Source organism: Delphinus delphis, chromosome 7 (assembly GCF_949987515.2).
Source record: "Delphinus delphis chromosome 7, mDelDel1.2, whole genome shotgun sequence".
Classification (NCBI taxonomy): domain Eukaryota; kingdom Metazoa; phylum Chordata; class Mammalia; order Artiodactyla; family Delphinidae; genus Delphinus; species Delphinus delphis.
The window spans coordinates 22,777,485-22,798,817 of NC_082689.1; the positions used below are offsets into that span (position 1 = coordinate 22,777,485).

General features: G+C 40.4%; 1 protein-coding gene across 1 annotated transcript in view; it reads right to left on the bottom strand.

Moving 5' to 3' along the window:
- VWC2L (von Willebrand factor C domain containing 2 like) overlaps positions 1-21,333 on the bottom strand; it is a 148,826-nt gene that overhangs the window by 80,306 nt on the left and 47,187 nt on the right. The gene's annotated exons all lie outside the window — the stretch shown is intronic.

A 21,333-nucleotide genomic window follows, 5' to 3' on the forward strand; every position in this document is an offset into this window, starting at 1 on the left:
CGAATGAAGAAATGTTTGTTGAAAAGCTACTCTGGCATTTCAAGTGAAACAAAGACGAGAAAGAACGATCATTGTCATCGAGAAGCTCACAGCTTTCTGGGGAGAATAAGGCAAATACTTTCAAAACAGGCAAATATTGGGTAGAAGTTCAGCAGATCAGTAACAGATCAGTAAATGAGGAGGGGCAGGGATAGGCTCAGCACCTTATGTACTTTAACTTCTGCAACCCTTGGTGACTCGATAGTGGGGGGAGAAAGTCGACAAAGACGTCCTCCTTGACCAAATTTCAGTCAGGCTCTTAGGAGCCCTCTTCCCAACTAGGCCTTGACCTTTGGACTTACGTGTCCATCTTTGCATTGCCCAATTTTGACACAGTCTTGCTAAACAAGTTCAGCAGAATCCCCAGCCTGGATATCTGAGTACCCAGCACATCTGATCCAGTTCCTCATTCCCCAACATCTCCCAGGTAATATTTCATCATCCTGGTCTGCCTTCAGCAAGAATCCTGGCAAGCCTGTTTAGTCAGAAATCTCCCTTTTCCCTTGACATACCTCTTAGGAATTTTCCATTCACTGACCATTCCCCGCCCCCCCCCCCCCACCCCCAGCCATAAGCTCTTCCTTGGCTGGAAATCCCCACTTGTCCATGTTGTATTTAGAGTTGAGGCCAGTTCTATACTGAGGTCTGTTTCCTCCTATTCCAATGGTTCCCGAATAAATTCTGTTTTTACTACTGTACTACTGTCAGGCTCTTGGTTGTGTGTGTGTGTGTGTGTGTGTGTGTGTGTGTGTGTGTGCATGTTGTTGTTGTTTACAAAGTATTAGCAGAATATTTTTCCAATCCAGATAAGTATAAAGTCAGACTAATGTAAAAAAAAAAAAGTAAAACACATCAAAAATCATTAAGCTAGTCATCAACGTAAAGGTATGCAATACTTAGTTGTTCATGAAAATTCTAGATAAACCAGACCACTATGAAAGCATTGTAAAGACTATGATGCATTAGAAGATAGTTCAGAAGTAAAGACCTTAGAAATCTGAGAGTTGTTCTAGATGGAAACTTTAATGGGCAAATGAGAGCAGCAGTGTATTTGTCACTTTTCCAGAAAGTTTTTTGTACTTGAAGTCTGTCCTTGAAAGGAAAAAACAAGAAGAAAACACCCAGGACACCAAATTAGAAAGTTAATTAAAAAATAAAGTACCGGGCTTCCCTGGTGGCGCAGTGGTTGAGAGTCCGCCTGCCTATGCAGGGGACACGGGTTCGTGCCCCGGTCCGGGAAGATCCCACATGCCACGGAGCGGCTGGGCCCGTGAGCCATGGCCGCTGAGCCTGTGCGTCCGGAGCCTGTGCTCCGCAGCGGGAGAGGCCACAACAGTGAGAGGCCCGTGTACCGCAAAAAAAAAAAAAAAAAAAAAGTACCTGGTGCTATAAGAAAACATAGTTGTGTAACATTTCAAGGATGCATTTTAAGCACATTCAAGTCTTGAGGCAGGCAACACTTGCCTAGTTCTGATAAACTTTAATTTCTGATTTGACTTTAAGAATCTCTGCAAGGAAGGGGTAAACAGAGCTGATCTGCAGAGACTTTGAGACTCAAAGATGAGCTGAGATTTTCTTTTGAAATGGAAGAGACTGTCACAAATGTGTGAGGTCAAAGAAGACTGGCTCTGAAGAAGGTGAAGGTCAAAGTCCTTCCCAGTGATCCTCAACTGGGAAACTCTTCAGCAACACGCAGAAATGGAGTTTCACTGTTTGGTTTGCTGCTAAAATGCTTTTGGCAGTGCGGTTGGCAATATTTATCTGTCTTAAGTCATTCTAATAGCCCTGTGCTCACTCTGCATGGGAAAGCAGTTTTCTTTGCTAAAACGTATTCCAAATCAGAATAATTGAGAAGTACTTTACTTCATGTCTATGAGAATAAATTATAATATTTTATTATACCTAGGACTCGATAAATAATTGAAGGCATTGTAGCAAGAGACAAAACCTGAGATAAGCAATTTACAGCATTCCCTGTTCATCTGGGGGTGAGGTTATGCTAAGTAAGGTGACTGCAGTCTCACTGTGTACTGGTGAAGATATAGTGGGTTCATTTAGCATGAAATATAATAACTATAGCAAAGTAGAGTGGGCCTCTCCACTGATGTCCTTTTGAACTTTAGAAAACTAGGAGTAGGATTATAGAATTTGGCTGTATAGTTGTTCTTTAGCCTATTAGGAGCTGGTGGTACTAGACAAGTACATTATGGAGACAGATGAGAGGAAAAAGTGGGTGAACAGGGTAAGAATAACCTCACCCCAGAACGTTTACAAGTCGAGGGTTTGACGTACTTTGCTTGCTTGCTTTCTGTGCAGCAATTCCTTGGTCAACAACCTCTTTGTCATCTCTGTAACAATCCTATTCAGTCGATGAGGTCCAGGTAATCCCCTGCTGCCTGCCCCCTGCCTCCAGTACCTAAGATGGAAGGTGACCAGGGCCTGAGCTCAGAATACTCTCCTTTTTGGTTTCAGATGTGGACACATGACTCAAGCTCAATCAGACAGAATTCTCTTCAGAAAATTTGTCGGAACTATTAGAACGGCATTTCCTTTTTTTTTTTTTTTTTAACTGCAGTTGCTAGGTTGGTAGGTTATAAAACTGATCATGGCTGTCTTTGCCACAAAAGTTGGTGGGATGCCTAAGAATGAAGGGAATAGAGAGGAGAGAAGTACCAAAGTTCAGAAAGACAGAGACAGGATCCTTAAGATATTTCTTGGCCTCTGGGTCTAGCCATGCATGAAATGATACCTATCCTTAGGTATCATAGAATTTTTTTCAGTTCTTTGAAGTAATAGTTTTCCTTTGGATCTTGTTAACATGGGATTAGGTTTTGTCAGGTGCACAAAGTTGGCTGCCTAATTGAGTAGAACAGGGGTTAAAAGAAATAATACTTATTGAACTACTCATTTAAACCCTGCCTCTCAGAAGCCATAAAGTTCTTCCCTGAGTTATTCTTTTGTGGTGGTAAGGTGTTGTTATATTTTCCCTAGCTTTCTCAGAGAAGCTAATCTAATCTAACCTGAACCAGTGAATTTTTTCTTTTTTTAGTGTGCTAGCACTTTATTTTTTTTTAAATTGAAGTATAGTTGATTTACAATGTGTTAATTTCTTCTGTACAGCAAAGTGATTCAGATATATATATATATACACACACACACACACATTCTTTTATATATTCTTTTCCGTTATGGTTTATCTCAGGACATTGAATATAGTTCCTTGTGCTATACATTAGGACCTTGCTGTTTATCTATTCTATATGTAATAGTTTGCATCTGATAACTCCCAAACTCCCAGTCCATCCCTCCGCCACCCTCCCCCTTGGCAACCACGAGTCTGTTCTCTACGTCTCTGTGTCTGTTTCTGTTTCATAGATAGGTTCATTTATGTCACATTTTAGATTCCACTTATAATTCTTTCTGACTTATGTCACTTAGTATGATAATCTCTAGTTCCATCCATGTTGCTGCACATGGCATTATTTCTGAACTAGTGAAATTTTAAAAGTTTAACAGATACACATATGCAGATATACTCTACATTAGGAATATACGTTATGATAGATTTTAATATAGTTCTCAATTATTTATCTCCTCTCCCTGTAAAACAACTCTATTCTCCTGCCCCATTAGCACAGACTTGGCCAGATGACTTGCTTTGACCCAGTGGAATGTGAATGGAAGTGATGAGCCCCATGTGTAATCAGAACCTGTAAGAGCCCTCATTCTTTCTGCCATTGCTTTTTCCCTCTTCTGCCAAGAAAAGTACGGGTCCCAGATAGAGACTGCTCCTCCAGCATAGCCTCCAGAATGAGGAAATTGTTAGAGGCAGAGTCATAGCCAACTCACATGCAACATGTAAATGTCAACAAGAAATAATAGCTTGTTGTAAGCTCCTAAGATTGTGGGTTTGTTTGTTACAACAGCAAAACCTAATAAACACTGACTGTTATGTTAGGCATAAAAAACCTTCAAGTAAAGAAAAAATGATTATTTATTTAAAAAAAATTTTTTTATTTTACAATTTTAAAAAATAAATTTATTTTATTTATTTATTTTTGGCTGCGTTGGGTCTTCGTCGCTGCGTGCAGGCTTTCTCTAGTTGCGGTGAGCGGGGGCTACTCTTGGTTGTGGTGTGCAGGCTTCTCATTGTCGTGGCTTCTCTTGTTGTGGAGCACAGGCTCTAGGCACGTGGGCTTCAGTAGTTGTAGCATGTGGGTTCAGTAGTTGTGGCTCATGGGCTCTAGAGCGCAGGCTCAGCAGTTGTGGCGCACAGGCTTAGTTGCTCCACGGCATGTGGGATCTTCCCGGACCAGAGCTCTAACCTGTGTCCCCTGCATTGGCAGGCGGATTCTTAACCACTGCACCACCAGGGAAGCCCGAAAAAATGATTATTTAAAATCAATTATTTATAGGATCAGTGGATGTCTTCTCTAAATTACAAGTTCCTCTGGTGCATTATAATATTCAATTTACAAAAAAAAAATTTATACTAGATAAATGAACACGTTCATTGTAAAGTCCTCCCCAGTCCTGAATGTATTGTAACTCCATTTTCTTCCTTGGTTGTCTTTTCTGGGCTCTGGTGGTTCTTGTATGTCTCACAGATATAGTACTCCACGGAACTGAACTGTTGCTTTGGTAGATCTCTTTGATGCATTGTTGTTCTGACAGCTCCTCAGGTGCTCTGCCAACAGATGTCACAAGAGAAGGCACTTGTCACAGCTGCACCTCCTTTGTAATAGCCTTTGTAATCATGGTTGATGGCCAGTGGAGTTCTTTGAACACCTGTTCCCCATTGTCACACATCACACTCTGAATGCTGTGCACCCCTGGCACCAACGACTACCTCTAGGAATAGTCATCATGCCCTCCTGCTTCCAAGAGGCTTTATGTTGCTTAGTGGGTTACCCCATGTCCTATCATGCATCCCAGAGTTACACACAGAAAATCACTCTGACTTCTCCCTCTTTGATTTGTTCTTCATGTTTAATTTTCTAAGATCAGTTGTCGTCATGCTTACTTTTATCCCTCTGATATTATGTTCCCAAAGCCCTAAGTATTTTGAGTTGTATTACTTTCCCTTTCATATTTTTGGCAAATATATACATGTAAAATAAAAACATAATACTCCTTATTAGTTGCCAGATTTCTACACATTTCAGTATTTCATAATTGTGAGGAAACCAGAAAGTGAGGTTGGAATGCAGGAAGAAAAGGGGGGAGAAGAAAGCTTATTATGTGCCTATTATTGGGCTAGGAACTATAGTGACTAAAAAGTAGATATTATTTTCCCCATTTTACACATGTGGGAATAAAACTCAAAAGATTAAGTAAAATGACCAAAGTGCCATAAGTAATGGTGCTGGGATTCAAACTTTTCCATCTTGCAACAAAATTCTTTTCTTTCTTGTATGTGATGCTGTTTCTTAGCATTAGGTGAAAAAGTTCTCAGGGCATGAAGGAAAAGTCATAATATGGGGAAAGTTATTTAAGCTTCCTAGTTAATGATGAGGTTGAGGAAAAATTACCATAAGGAATCATAACACTCTATGAATCTAAAATGGTTGACCAAAAGCCTTTCTAAGCCAAGGTCTGTTCCTGGAGTTTGGCTACATCCCTTCCCTTGAGATCCAACTGATCCATTCCCAAATATGTCTTCAGCTCAAAATTTGTTCTGTATGTCCATTTGCCTCTGAAAACTCTGCTCAACAATTTGTGGCAGAGACTGGCTAGATAATGGCTATTTCTTCTCAGGCACGCACCTAAACTCTTCCCAACCTCCTTGCATCCAGTGACTAGTTCTTGCCAAAAGAATGTGACTGAAGGTGATATATTAACTTCTGGGCTTGGACGCTTAAGAGTAGGTGTGCTTTCTTCACTTCTTCTCTTCCCCCATCTAGTGTGGGACACTGTCAAGATGACCTTGAAGCCACATATTGAAGATGAAAGGTCCTAAGTGATTGCATGGAGTGGGTCACCCTCCACCCCAAGGCCACTTGAACAAGAAATAAACTTTTATCGTGTTAAGCCTCTGAGATTTACGAGGTTTAGCTATAACAGTTGTAACAAGATTACTTACTCTGACTAATGTGTTATCTCACAGCCACTTCAAATTCAACATGCTTAAAACCTCGTTTATAATCTTCCCTTTCTCTCCAATGCCTGTTATCTTAGGGAATGGTTCTGTGTTAGGAAAAACCCAGCCTTCCCTTCTGTGTTTCTCCTTCACTCACACTACAACTACACTCACAACACTTCTGACCCCAGATGTGTGAGGGATTTTCCCCTACCAGTTGATTCTCTGTGACTCCAGCTGAGTGTCCTACAATTTAACTCAATTCTGACCCTATTTACCTGGAGACAGTATCAGATTCCATAGGTTAAGGGCTCAGTTCCACAAGACTGCTCCCACCCCACTCCAGATGCCAATCACAAGTCCAGGTTATTACCTGTGCTTCTGACCGATTGGCTATAAGTCTAAGGTTCCCATAAGCTTTGGGTTCAATTTCTTTGCTACAGTGGCTCACAGAACTCAGGAAACAATTACCTACATTTACCGGTTTATTATAGGATATGCTAAAGGATACAGAGGAACAGATGAAGAGATACATAGGGAAGATCTCTGGGAGGGCCCCAAGTGCAGAAGCTTCAGTTTCCTTAGAGTTGGGGTGCCTCACTCTCCCACCCTCCCATTATGTGGGTGTGTTCGCTAACCTGGAAGCTCTCTGAGATCCATGCTATTGGGATTTTATGGAGCCTTCTTCATGTAGGAATGTTCAGTTATTAACTTTATTTCCAGCCCCTTTCACCTCTCTAGAGAAGTGTGTGTGTTTGCGGAGGGACGCTGATAATTCCAAACCTATAATTTTGGTTTGGTCTTTCTGGTAACCAGCCCTCTCCAGGAGCCCTCATCCAGGAGGTAACCAGCCCTCATCCAGGAGCCCACCCAGAGTGGCACCCATAGAACAAAGGATGCTCCCAGTACTCTAATCACTTAGGAATTTATAAGGGTTTTAGGAGCTCTGTGCTGGGAACTGAGAGCAGAGACCAATATACATATTTCTTTCATTTCACAAGTTACTGTCCATTAAGGCAGAAATCTCAGCATCATACTTGATGGCTCCATCTTTTGTAATTTCCAGTTACAGCTGGTCGGCAACTACTATTAATTTAATGTATTTAAAATCTCTCCATTCTACCCCCTTCTTGCCATCACCACTGTCAATGTCTTAGTTCTAATCTTTGGCATCTCTTGCCAGGTTACCACAGAAGCTTTACAACTAGTCTTTTTAGGTTATTTCACTTCAAACCACTCTTTCCTTTTGCTATACTATAGTTAGCTTTTAAAAAATATTCATATTTTATTTCTCTTAATCTTTTTTTTTTTTTTTTTTTTTTTGCGATACACGGGCCTCTCACTGCTGTGGCCTCTCCCGTTGCGGAGCACAGGCTCCAGACGCGCAGGCTCAGCGGCCATGGCTCACGGGCCCAGCCGCTCCGTGGCATGTAGGATCTTCCCGGACCGGGGCACGAACCCATGTCCCCTGCAGCGGCAGGCAGACTCTCAACCACTGCGCCACCAGGGAAGCCCTTCTCTTAATCTTTTAATGACTCCTTAACATCTTCTGGATAAAACCTATGAAATTCCATTTACCTGGCACTATCATAGCCCACTTCTGTAGTGACTGATTGGAATTATTTCTTTGAGCACTAGTTGATATGATTATGGCCCAAGGTGATTAGATGAGGGATAGGAGACTGAACCAGCAGTGGACTTCTGATTAGTGTGTAGCAGCTAATGAAGTAGCCTAGTACTACAGCTCTGCCCAACGGGGTTTCTCTATATTGACTTGTGACTTATCAACCCAATCAGACTCTCTATCCAGTGGGTTTAAATGTGAGGCATGAGAGGAACATAAATAGTAAGAGCATCACAGATAATAGACTTACAGTGAAGTGCATCAAACGAAGGCATCTGTGAGCAGAAGCTATGAAGCCATAGAAGCTGCAGTAAACAAGATCCATGGATTGGAGAGACAGGAAAGAATTGGTGGGGAGAAGATGTAGATTTAGGCACAGCAGAATTGAAAGCCTAGGGGAGTAAAATCTAAAGTGTAGTGAATCCCCGGAGGAACAGTAACAGACACGCATTTTGGAGGAGATGAGTTTTGCTAAAGTAGCCGGAATATCAGTAAGTCGAGAGCCGTTGTTGCAAGCTGATCAACATTCCACTTTGCTGGTGAGACCTGACGGTTTGGATTATGAGATGTTTTCTGTGTTTCTTCACTCTTCCACCTAATCTAATAAAGCCTTATCACTTGATTTAAGCTGAGTATGGCAGCTTGGTTGCATGCAACCAGAGACGTCATGGTCTACAAGGCATCCTGACTTGCCGTCTGCTTGCTTCTCCAGCTTCCTCTCCTAATACTTCCATTCACATCAGATGCTTTAAGCATGCTGGCTGCACAGCATTCCCCAATGCACTGTGCTTGGGGACACGAATTCTCCAGTGCAGCTCCTGGTGTCACGGCAGGACCCTTCATCACCGGCTGATTTTTACTCATTCTCCAAAACGTCATGGTTACAAACATCTCTTGGATGACTTGCTTGTCTCCAGCATGTTTTGGATTGTATGTCTCTCCTCATACACCACACTGGTCATGACTGTTTCGTTGCTAATTTATCACAGTGTGTGATAATCCTTTCTTCCTCTGTCTATCTCCTCTTGAAGGCTTGCAACCCTCCTAAGGCCAGCAGCTATGTCTTGTTCACCACTGTATGCCCAGCGACTGGATGGAGCCTGGCACATAGTAGGTGCTCAGTAGTGAGCACAGTAGGTACTTACTAAGTAATGGATTGAATACCTTCAGTTCTTCGAGCCAATACTTGACAGTTAGTAGTGAATATAAAATTACGATTACTAAATTTATTAGTTTGCTAGAGCAACCATAAAAATGTAGCACAGACTGAATGGCTTAAACAACAGAGATTTATTTTCTCACAATCTGAAGTCTGGAGGTCTGAGATCAAGGTGTCAGCAGGGTTGGTTTCTTCAGAGACTTCTCCTTAGGTTGTAGATGGTTGTCTTTTCCCTGTGTCCCTACAGGGTCTTCCCTCTATGTGTGTATCCTAATTCCCTCTTACAAGGACAGCAATCATTGAATTAGAGTCCATCCTAATAAACTCATTTTAAATGAATTACCTCTTTAGAGACCTTATCTCCAAATGCAGTTATATTCTAAGGTACTGGGGGTTAGGTCTTCAACAAATGAAGACACAGTTCAGCTCATAACACTAACTTACCAAATTTGGTAAGTTGTTTCCTTGGAAGCTCTGAGTTCCGCTTTAAGTGCAAAGTAGATTAAAAGCAAACTAAGAGCAGCCTAAAGCAGACCCAGTGATTACACAGAGAAGCTGCAGCTGACAATGAGGGAAAAAATAAATGAAAAATAAAAACTCATAACTAGACTTATTGTGGAGATAATTTTGAAATGTATAGAAATATTGAATCACTATGTTATACACCAGGAACCAAGATAGTGTTGTAGGTCAATTATACTTCAAAAACAAACAAATTCATAGAAAGAGAGATCAGATTTTCAGTTAACAGAGGTGAGGAATGGGGGGAGGGGGAATTGGATGAAGATAGTCAAAATGTACACACTTGCAGTTATAAGATAAATAGGAGGGATGTGATGTACAACATGATAAATATAATTACACTGCTGTGTGTTATATATGAAAGTTAAGGGAGTAAATCCTGAGTTCTCATCACAAGAAAAAATATTTTTTATTTCTTTAATTTTGTATCTGTATGAGATGATAGATTCCTACTAACTTATTGTGGTAGTCATTTCGTGATGTATGTAAGTCAAACCATCATGCTGTACACCTTAAATTTATACAGTGCTATATGTCAGTTATATCTCAATATTACTGGAAGAAAAAATGTGGCTATGTATTACAGAAATAAAATAGACAAAATATTTTTATGAACTAAATAAAGACAAAAGGCCCAAACTGGACATCGCATGCAAAAAAAAAGAATCTAGACACAGACTTTATACCTTATACAAAAGTTAACTCAAAATGGATCATAGACCTAAATTTAAAATGCAAAACTTTATAGTTTTATAAAGTTTTATAACTCCTAGGAGGTAACACAGGAGAAAACCTAGATAACCTTGTGTATAGTGATGCCTTTTTAGATAAGACACCGAAGACATGATAATGAAAGAAATAACTGGTAAGGCTAGACTTCATTAAAATTAAAAAGTTTTGCTCTGTAAAAGACAGTATTAAGAGAATTACAAGACAAGCCATAGACTAGGAGAAAATATTTGCAAAACACACATCTGATAAAGAACAGTTATCCAAAATCTACAAAGAACTCTTTAAAGTCAACAATAAGAAAAACACCAACCCAATTAAAAAATGAGACAAAGACTTTTACAAACACCAAAGAAGACATACAGATGGCAAATAAACATATGAAAAGATGTTCCACATCATATGTCATCAGGGAAATGCAAATTAAAACAACAGTGAGGTACTACTACACCTATTAGAATGGCCAAAATTCAAACACAGATAACATCACATGATAGTAAGGCTATGAAGCAACAGGAACTCTCATTCCTTGCTGGTGGGAATACAAGCCACTTTGGAAGACAGTTTGATGGTTTCTTATAAAACTTAAACATACTCTTCCCATATGATCCAGGAATCATACTCCTTGGAATTTAGGCAAAGGAGTTGAAAATTTATGTCCATGCAAAAACCTGCACATAGATGTTTATAAGAAGCTTTATTCATAGTTGCCAAAACTTGGAAGGAACAGAGATGTTCTTAGGTAGGTAAATGGATAAACTGTGGTATATCCAGACAATGAAACACTATTCAGTGTTAAAAAGCAATGAGTTATCAAGTCATGCAAAGACATGGAGGAACCTTAAATGAACATTATTATGTGAAAGAAACCAATCTGAGAAGGCTCCACACTGTGTGGTTCCAACTATATGACATTTTGGAAAAGGCATGAAGACAATAAAAGGTTAGTGGAGACAATATAAAGATTAATGTTTGCCAGGCATTGGGAGGAGGGGAGGGATGCATAGATCACAGAGGATTTTTAGGGCAGTGAAAATACTCTTTATGGTATTATAATGATGGATGGATGTTATGATACATTTGTCCAAACCCATAGAATGTACAACACAAAGAGTGAATTCTAAGGTAAACTGTGCACTTTGGGTGATGGTGCTCTATCAATGTAGGTTCATCCTTGGTAAAAACAGTATCATTCTGGTTAGTGATATTGATAATGGGGGAGGTATGCACGTATGGCGGCCGGAGGTATAGGGGAAATCTCTATGCTTTCCTCTCAATTTCACTGTAAATCTAAATCTGTTCTGATAAAAACGAAGTCTTTAGAAAAAAAACAAAGTCCAAACAAACAGAAAAACCCAAAGGCCCAGCTAGCAAAGTCCCTGGGCAACAAATATCAAGATCTCTTCCAGGGTTCCTGCATATAGGGGCAGTAGGGTCCTCTGCCCTGCCTCCCTCATCATGGCTAATTTCTACTCATTGATGCAGAGATAGGCACATAATTACCAGAGTAGTATGAGTACTGTTCTGAGCAGCTCTCTGAAGCGGCCAGTTGCACAAGAGAGTCTGTTTGGGGCATGAGAAGAGTTAAGGGGAGGTGGCAGCCTGTCTCTCAGATCAATTTTCAACCCGAGTCTCCTAAGATTTCTTGTAAGAACATACTATTACAAATACTGGCGATAACTCGTGTGCAGTGGTGCTAAGCGGTAAATAGAGAATTCGAGAGCTTCGAGCTCTAACACCTGCTTTGCCATTGATTGCATGCGCCTCACTAAGCCACTTAACCTTTTTAGGGCTCAGGGTCTTCTCTGTAAAAAATGATGGTCTCAGTGTCATTCATCATCAGGTTGTTGTGATACATAAGCAATTAAAAGGGCTCTGAGTATATAAATATACCTTAATATAGCAATGGCTATTTCCTGTTTACACACACACACACACACACACACACACACTCATACATTACATGGCATGGGAAGGAAAAAGACCTCTCAGGATTATTCTCCAATGAAATGGTCAAATAAATTCATTATTAGGGGTCAGGGCCTATGCCAACTGTACCTTTAATAATTTATTTCTATGAAAAAACTCTTTCTTTTACTATCTTTTAAAAGATATCTTTTAATATCTACCAACATAATGATAATTTTCCTAGTACTTTTTTCTTTTAACTCACTCATTCATTCATTTTGAGGCTGTTGACTCTGCTGGGTACGAGAGAGGAAAAGATGAAAGAGACATGGTTGTTATTTGTCTTCAAGGAGAAGAAACATGAGAACAGTTACAATCCTAAATTCTGAGTGTGGGTAGACGTATGTGTAAGGTAGTGCTGGCACAGAGGAAGGAAAAACAGGCCCTGGGTGGGGAGTGAGGCAAGGGTGTGAATTTCAGCTTCCCACCATGTTTTGCTGTCGGCTTCTCCTTTTTCTCCTCTGTGCCAGACACTGAGCTAAGTGAGTTTCCTACATTATTTCTCATGTCTTATGGCCACCCTATGGAAAAAAATATTTTTTTAGCCTTATTTTTCAGATGAGGAAAAAGAGACTCAGAGAGGTTAAATAACTTGCCTAAAGTCACAGAGCTAATGAATGGCAGAGCTAGAAATCAAATCCAGTCTTATCTCTTTACGACTGCACACTATTTCTTCTCCAACAAGTTGTGTTTAAGATACAGAGTTCTAAAGGTAGAAAATGTTTCTTTTTCATATCTCAGCTTCAAACAACCCCTTAATAATTTTCATGATGATATATTTTTCATGTTTATAAAAATATAGATGATCCAGGAAAAGGTGTTGCTTAAAAGTTCATTGTATGGAATGATCTCTATCAACATTACTCTGGTGCCAAGAATTTGTGAGAACATGTAGCTTGCAAAAACTGAATTCAATTATGAAAAAACAAAACAGGTGTTACCATGTTGTTTCAGTTTCTACCATGCCTTAGAAAAGCATTTCCATAGAATTTAAAATAAGCATGTTAGGAATAAAGCATATTTTTTGAGCTGTAAAAACTCCATCGATTTCTATCTGATGCTGTATCTTAAAATGGAATTCACGTGAAGGCCGAATTGAAACTTGCACTCTCACTGACCGAGCTACCTGTTTACCATTGCTCTGTTGCATGAGCATCGCTCCCAGCTGGCCAGCTGGCTGATAAGTGTGTGCCATTGTTCATAAGGGGAAACTGGGACAGCTGACACTGAGCACATGAGAGAGTCACAAATGGTAGAGTTTTGGAGGGCACTCAGAGAACATCTAGTTCAAAGCCCTTCATATTAAGGCAACGTGCTGAGGCTTAGAGTGGTAAAGTGAGTTGCCCAGTGTCACACAATTAGCTTGTGACAAGTCTCAGGGAAGAATTCAAACCACCTGAATCCCTCTCTAGCACCCCTGCATTGGGTTGAATAGTGTCTCCCCAAAACTCATGTCCACCCAGTACTTCAGAATGTGACCTTATTTGGAAATAAGGTCTTTGCAGATGTAATCTGTTAAAATGAATTCACACTGGATTAGGGTGAGCCCTGATCCAGTGATTGGGGGTTTTTATAAGATGAAAAAACAGACACAAAGACACATAGGTGAGAAGGCAATGGAGGCAGAGGTTGAAGTGATGCATTACAAACCAAGAAACACTAAGGATTGCCAGTAACTACCAGAAGGTAGAAGAGGCAAGGAAGAATTCTACGCTAGCGCCTCTGAAGGGAGGATCGCCCTGCCAACCCCTTGATTTCAAACTTCTAGTCTTCAGACCCGTGAGAGAATAAATTTCTGTTATTTTAAGCCACCCAGTCTGTGGTCAGTTATTTTAAGCCAGCTGGTTTGTATGGCAGTCCTAGGAACCAACTATAATCTCTTCTGCCTAACCGTGGCTCATCTTGGGCATCCTTCTAGCTGAAAAGCCCAAAGTGTACTTCCATTGCCAGTACACTTAAGGGTCCTAGCTGCAAATATGAAGGACAGCATTTTAATCTGTAAACTGACGGCTCTTACACTCACACCTGACAAACACACTTACCGTTGCTTTTGTTCCAATTAGCTGTAAATCACCTTAAATCTCATCACAGGAAGCAGTGAGCTATTTAAATTGAATGTAAATATATTGCTGCTTGCTTTTATACCAAACAGAAATAGAACACGGACAGATTACTTACTAGGTGTCATGTGTCTTGAAATCTAGAACTGATAAGAAAGAATAGATTATTGGAGATCAGGGTAAGAGAAGTATTGATATTCTGGGCACTAAATCATCATGGAATTGACTGTCTCGTTGCAATCTTCAAAATCCTCTTTAAAAAAAACTTGCCAGATACATTTTGCTGATTTTTACCAAGGTCATCGAAGGTGAAAGTAACAGAAAAAGAAATAGTTGAGCCGTTAACTCAGATGACTATATTATAGTTTATCAGAGTCTAAACTCAGCTCTAGGGTGTCGTCTATTTGCCTTCTTGGACGTTGTAGCAATAGCTGATTACTCTTACTTTGCACATAATCTGCAGTCACACGGGAGTAAGGTAGAGTTGAAAGCTCAGGCTCTGTGACCAGAAATGTCATTTGAGACTGAAGCACTTAGGTTTTGTTTACATGACACATAAACGAGCTAGTCAGTCAGAACTTCACATTTCAAGCCCCCTCATTCTTATAGGAGAGAGTATATTGACTTCAAGCCCACTGCTTGTGTACTGCTGCTTGTGAGCAAAGGAGGAGGAGAAGGAGGGGTGGATGCTTTGCTGTCAGGAGTGGGCTGATAGCCTGAACACAAGTGCTTTTAGTGCAAATGGTCTTTTGACATTGCTGTGTGCCCCTGGCATGTGCAGATGCTAAAAACCCAGGACAAGAGGTCATAGGGAGAAATGGCGGGGGGCGGGGGCGCGGTGGAAACTGGCCATCAAGTAGACTAAAATCAATGTTGAATGAACATTTAAATTTTATCTTATTTTTTTGTCAGTTTGGAGCAACGTGCAGACATAGTTATTGCTCTTGAGTAAGAGAAGAGGAGGGAGACGTAGAGAAAATTTTCTCCAAGCTGGTGCTGGGGTCAATGAGGTAGGGGATGGTTCACATCCTCAGTAAGGAGTTGTGAGGAAGGAGGAATTGAGTGATATGTTTTAGGAGGAATCTGGTCAGCCTTACATCTCCTTTTGGGTCTTTTTAAAGCTTTATTAGAATTAAAAAAAAATCTTTTCATATACTCTGGGGTATCAAATGCTGTTGGTGAGCACTGAGGAGGATGAAAGCATAAGTTTTTTTTTTTTTTTTTTTTTTTGCGGTACGCGGGCCTCTCACTGTTGTGGCCTCTCCCATTGCGGAGCACAGGCTCCGGACGCACAGGCTCAGTGGCCATGGCTCACGGGCCCAGCCACTCCGCGGCACGTGGGATTTTCCCGGACCGCGGCACGAACCCGTGTCCCCTGCATCGGCAGGCTTACTCTCAACCACTGCACCACCAGGGAAGCCCCTAAAGAGTTCCTTTAATATTGCGGTAGTATTATCTAAGAATGAATGAAACTCAGGGCAAGATGAGGCCTTTCATTGTACCTTCAGCATAACATATAGGGATTAAGAACCAGCCTGCCTAGGTTCAAATCCTTCCATATCATTTACTAGTTGTGTGATTTTATGCAAGACACCTAGTATTTTAAGCCTTTGTTTCCTCAGCTGTAAAATGGGGATAATGATAATTACAGCTGCCTCATAAACTTGTTGTAAGGATCAAGTGAGCTCATCCATAAACTATTAAGTGTTCTATACGTGTTAGCTGTTTTTGTTATGGTTCCAGGGACAGTGATGAAATGAGGCAGGACTGCCTGCTTTTCTGAGGTTGTGGTCAGAGAAGCAAAGAACGTTTTCTTATAAATCAAGGGGGTGTTGCAAATCTCCTAGCAAAGATTTGTGCCAGAGAAACGAGTTCCCACTAGAGTTGAACCAAGGATGACTTGTGCATCTCTCTCAAGGCTTGCCTGCAATTCGAAAGCACAGCTGTGGCTTCCAGGAACGTGATGGGTTGAAAGAGAGAACATCCTGGTCCCTTCCATACCTTGGGGAATTTTCCAGTGTTGATATAGGACAGTAAGAACTCAGTTCACAGCCTCATTAGGGAGTGGCATGTTCACACAAATGACATTTTCTAATTCATTGAGGTCTATCCATTTTTGTCCTTACATAGGTATTTCTGATGCTTCAGTTCTGAAGGGATGGTGTCAGCTGCAGGTGTCATGTAGCTTTAGCAGATGGAAGATATATTAAAGTTGGCAGCCTTTTTCCTTTTTTTCCTGTCTTCAGAACTTTTGATTTTATCACAGCATAAAATTCAGTCTCTCTGAGTACAGGGTTCTAAAAGGCGTTTAGACCTTAAGGGAAGTTAATCAGTGCCCTTAGATGTGGAAAGAACACCTTGGTTTCAGCTACGTAACCAATTGACAAAATAAATGTTTGAAGTTCAGCTTTTCTTACTGAGTTTCCACACTGTTAATAAGTAGATGAAATACAAAAATACATCAATAGCTCAAAAGGAAAAAGAGAGAGAGCATGAAAAAGGCAGGGGAAAAATGTGGTTTCACTTCCAAATGTGCTGAATAAAAATAATTATGGATGTTACCAGGCCAGTTTTAGGTTTTAATCATTGTTTTTCCACTACTTAATAATTTGCTCTTCAGCTCCCGCTGTCATATAGCTTTTGGGGTGGGTGGCATAAGCTCACCAGGTAACCACAAGTAATCTCTTTAGTTTAAGCCTGTGGTGCATCAGAGCATGAGAGCCTGGACCAATTAGATGCACTATGTAAAAAAAAAAATTTTTTTTCATTAATATTTGGCATTTGATGCCCTGATCTGTAACCAAATGAGTAATTTTGCCATTGTTATGCTGTATGGAAACTATCATTTTGACCAGAATGTCCATATGTGGTCTTTAAATTTCATACTGGGTATTAAAAACTATGCAAGCTAGCAGTTCGAATGTGCGTGATTTTGTTCTGAATGTATATCATTGAAAATATTGATTTAAATGATACAATATATGCTGCTTGTACCAAATCTCTCTGCATATTGGCTGCAGTATATTTCCTTAAATCTACCAAGGCATTAGCTATCAAGCAGAAGATTGCTTTCTGTGAGTGGGGGAATTATTATCACACTAAGAAAGGAGAAGAGGGGGGGTTTTATCATGTCCTAGATAATACATGAGAAAACGGGGAAATCTCTTGAGGAAAAAAAAAGAGGAAGAAATAATAAGAACATGTATTTTTAACTGGTCTGTTCTATTTTCATGAATTCTGCTGTCAATATGTCGTGACTTGTTTAGATGTGAAAAGACAGACTGATTTTCCTGGGCTGGGGGGTCAGGAGATCCGGGTTCAACTTCTGGCTTTGCCAATATCGTGACCTTGACCAGGTCACTTAGCCTCCTTTGCAATCTGTTACTTCTCTGCAACGGAGGCTCTTGCAATTATCAGCAATCACAAAGCCACATTTGGCCTACAGATACTTTTTGTTGATCTGCATTGTTTGTAAATTTCTCCAAGCCAAGCCAACGCTCAAAAGTTGGGAGATTTCACTTAAAAACCAGGTTTCTGCCCTCCATTCGAAAATTGGAAGACTTAATACCAGCCTCACATTCTTACATGGCAGAATAGACTAGAGCAGAAGGGTGCCTCCAATTCAAATGGCATCTGCTTCCCCCATTTGTCTCAGTCTTCACCACTCCCTGTTTTCACCCCAATGCAGGGACTAAATGCTAGTTCCACTTGCTTTGCTTATTGTTGATTTTCTTCTAGTATGGGTATATATTTCAGTATCTACCACCATCTCTGTCTAATTTGGAAGACATAAAAGTCAAGGCATCCACAGGTTTCAAAAATATCTGGAAAGATACATTTCCTTTTTAAATGCAGACTATCTCTTTGGTTTTAAGATGCTAACAGCGCATTCCTGTTGAAAGAATACGAGCCCTGCTTCACTTGTTTATGTTACTCTCTCTAGGCATTTAAATCTGTCATCCCCGGGCCATTTAGGAATAAATGCTATAATTCTATAACTTCATGAAGAAACTTCTCAAAAGATGCCTTCTTTTAAATGTCCCATTGATGTACAACAAAGAGAGAATTTCTCTGGGAAGATGCCTGGGTCTGATAGCAAGTAGAAGGGCTTATACAAGCTGTAAAGCTTTCAAAGGACAGGCTCTGGGGGCCAGACAGTAGCTTGCTGAACAGTTACAAGCAATTTGCATTAGTTCAGGGGCCCCGGTGAGACTGCTGTGTGCTAGAGAGAATGGCTTTCCCATACCAGATTCCAGTTCTTCCTGTATATTCCTTCATTTCCACAATGAACCAAAGATTTCTGTTCTTCTTGGCACTGCATTGAACTTTTTTGGCAATCAGAATGACCTTGAGCAGGGTGGGAAGCCGACAGAAGCAAGCCTAAGGGAAATAGCATCTCATACCCTTCCTGATAATAAATGCTGGCAAATTACTGTGTCTGTTATGTGCCAGGTGCTATACAGAGTATTTTACATACATTATCTCATTTAACCCTCATAATTAGTTTATTAGGAACATATTATTTTCCTCAATACACATGGGGAGTCTCAGGTGCTGGGAGGCTAAAGAGCTGCTTCAAGGTCACACAAGCAGCACTGGGGAGTTGGTCTCCCTATTGCCACAGGCTCTGCTTGAAACCATTTCACTGTATTATATCAATACGATGGCTTCAATGGTTTTAAAAAAGAAAGATCAGGGAATAAAATGAATGGTTTACTTATGCAATAATAGTAAGTATTTTCCCCCTCAAATGTTGTAATATTTCTCTATAAATACACTCTTTTGTCTTCTTGTAATTCATATTTGACAAAATACTTTCGTACGCATTTAGCTCTCACAACAGACTCAAGAGGCAGGCAGGCCAAGTCTCAACTGACTGCATTTTGCAAGTGAGAAAACCGAGTCCCTAGAGGTGAAGTGGTTTGCTCAAGGTCACACTGCTAAGTGAACTGAGCGATAGTTCTCATGTGCCCCGTGCTTGTCACTCTCTAGGACGCCATGCTACCTCCTTCTTGTAGGTAGTAGGTTGATAAATTTTTATGTATGAAAGAGCCTCTCCTCTCACAAAGTGAGGAGAAATGACCTGCTCTCTATGTAAACTATTCAGTATAAGATTATTTTCTTCTTTCTCAATTATTCTTTCAATATTACAGTGCAGATGGTAATAAAACAAAAATATTATTGGAAATTGGGTTATACTGATATAGCAATCTGTTCATTTTGAACCCTCAGATTCTTCTATCTGCCCTGGGTAGACTTTTCAGACTGGCATGACATCTTTGAGAGGTGTCTGTGATGATTAAATTCTTTCCTCATAGTATCAGGGACCCCATTTATAACTGATTAGCTCACTTAGACATGTGTTAATGAGACCAAGATGATGATGTAGCTTTGCTCATGTCCATAGAAACAGATTGTCCCCTGACTTTGACTATGTTTCCCAATGGTTGTAGGAAGGGAAAGAAAAGTGAGCTGTTTTTTTGATACCACCAAAATTTTAAAACTCAGTGCTTTCTTTCCCAAACTCAGCATATCGAAAAGCTATGTGTTATATATGGAATCTAAAAAAAAAAAGTTCTGATGAACCTAGGGGCAGGACAGGAATAAAGATGCAGACATAGAGAATGGACTTGCAGACACTGGAAGGGGGAAGGATAGGCTGGGACAAAGTGAGAGAGTGGCATGGACATATATACACTACAAATGTAATATAGATAGCTAGTGGGAAGCAGCCACATAGCACAGGGAGATCAGGCTGCTTTGTGACCACCTGGGGGGGGATGGGTAGGGTGGGAGGGAGATGCAAGAGGGAGGGGATATGGGGATATATGTATACATATGGCTGATTCACTCGTTATACAGCAGAAACTAACGTAACATTGTAAAGCAACTATACTCCAATAAAGATGTTAAAAAAAAAAAAGCTATGTGTAAACTAGGTGTAGTTCTCTATATATTCCTACGTGAATATTCATTGAGGGGGAGTCATAAAAATGGAACATTTCTCAAACTCTGTTCCATGAAATGCTAATAGATATTCTGAACAAATGAGATTACTGCCACCATGGTGACATGGAATGCCGGTCTGTTGAAGATAGGACCTGTGTTCTAGGTCTCTTCCATCTGTTGACTGTCTTTGGGTGATGTTCTATATCAGGATTCCTTGTATACAAAGGTGGTTCTCACTATCAGGTATGAGTTAAACATGCAGAAGCATGACCATGATATATTTTCTATCAATGTTTGCTTGGTCTTAATTATCCTTGATGTGTATGTCACTGTTATTCGCAAACACCTATAGCTTTGGTGTCTGTGCATGAGACTTTTTTATAGAAAATACTTGTATTTTCTTCTAATTCTGAACTGTAATGGAAATGTCATGTTTTTTGACATTTAGGAAACATTAACCTTGTTTTCTGAGTATAGTACTTTTAATTACCTTGGGAAAATACCCACTGTCACTACCCTGTGGCTCTAGTGGTATTGTCTGCATCCCCACCTTCAGGAATGGGAATGTGGCTCCAGGCTGGCCAACTGAGTGTCACGTTCTTCTGTCGAGGGGGATTGGTTCAGGAATTTATTTTTGCCAATGTGAGTCACACCAAATACCGTTAGATAAAATATCTATCCATTCCTTCATCCTCCACTAGATCTAGACATATGAGGAAGTAAGCCTGAACCTGCTGGCAGCCATCTTGTCACCATGAAGGGCCTCAAAGTGCAACCAACAAGAGAAATGCAGAACAGAGGAATGACAAAAAATCAAGTCCTCATATTGTCTGAGTACCTTGATTCATCTACGTCTAGATAGAGCTGGTGCCCTTGGAGTTTTCAGCTAGGTGAAACTTTTTGTCTGACATCAGCTGGAGCTAGTTTTTTTGTTATTTGCAACTGAGTAGGTGCTCACCAAAGCAACCAGGGAAAATAAGGAAGCTAAAGGCAGAGGGCAGAGCGCATCTATAGTATTAAAGCCTGTAGAGTCCCATGAGTTTGCTCTAGGGCCCCAAGGCCCCATTCAATTCTCCTTTTATTAATGTAAGTGTATGAATGACAGTGTTACACCGAGGAAGTCTGCTTATAGAGTACATGTTGGCTGTGTGGTTTAGTGGAAGGGGCATGGGCTTTGGACAGGAAAGAGTGGTGAAAATAAGTG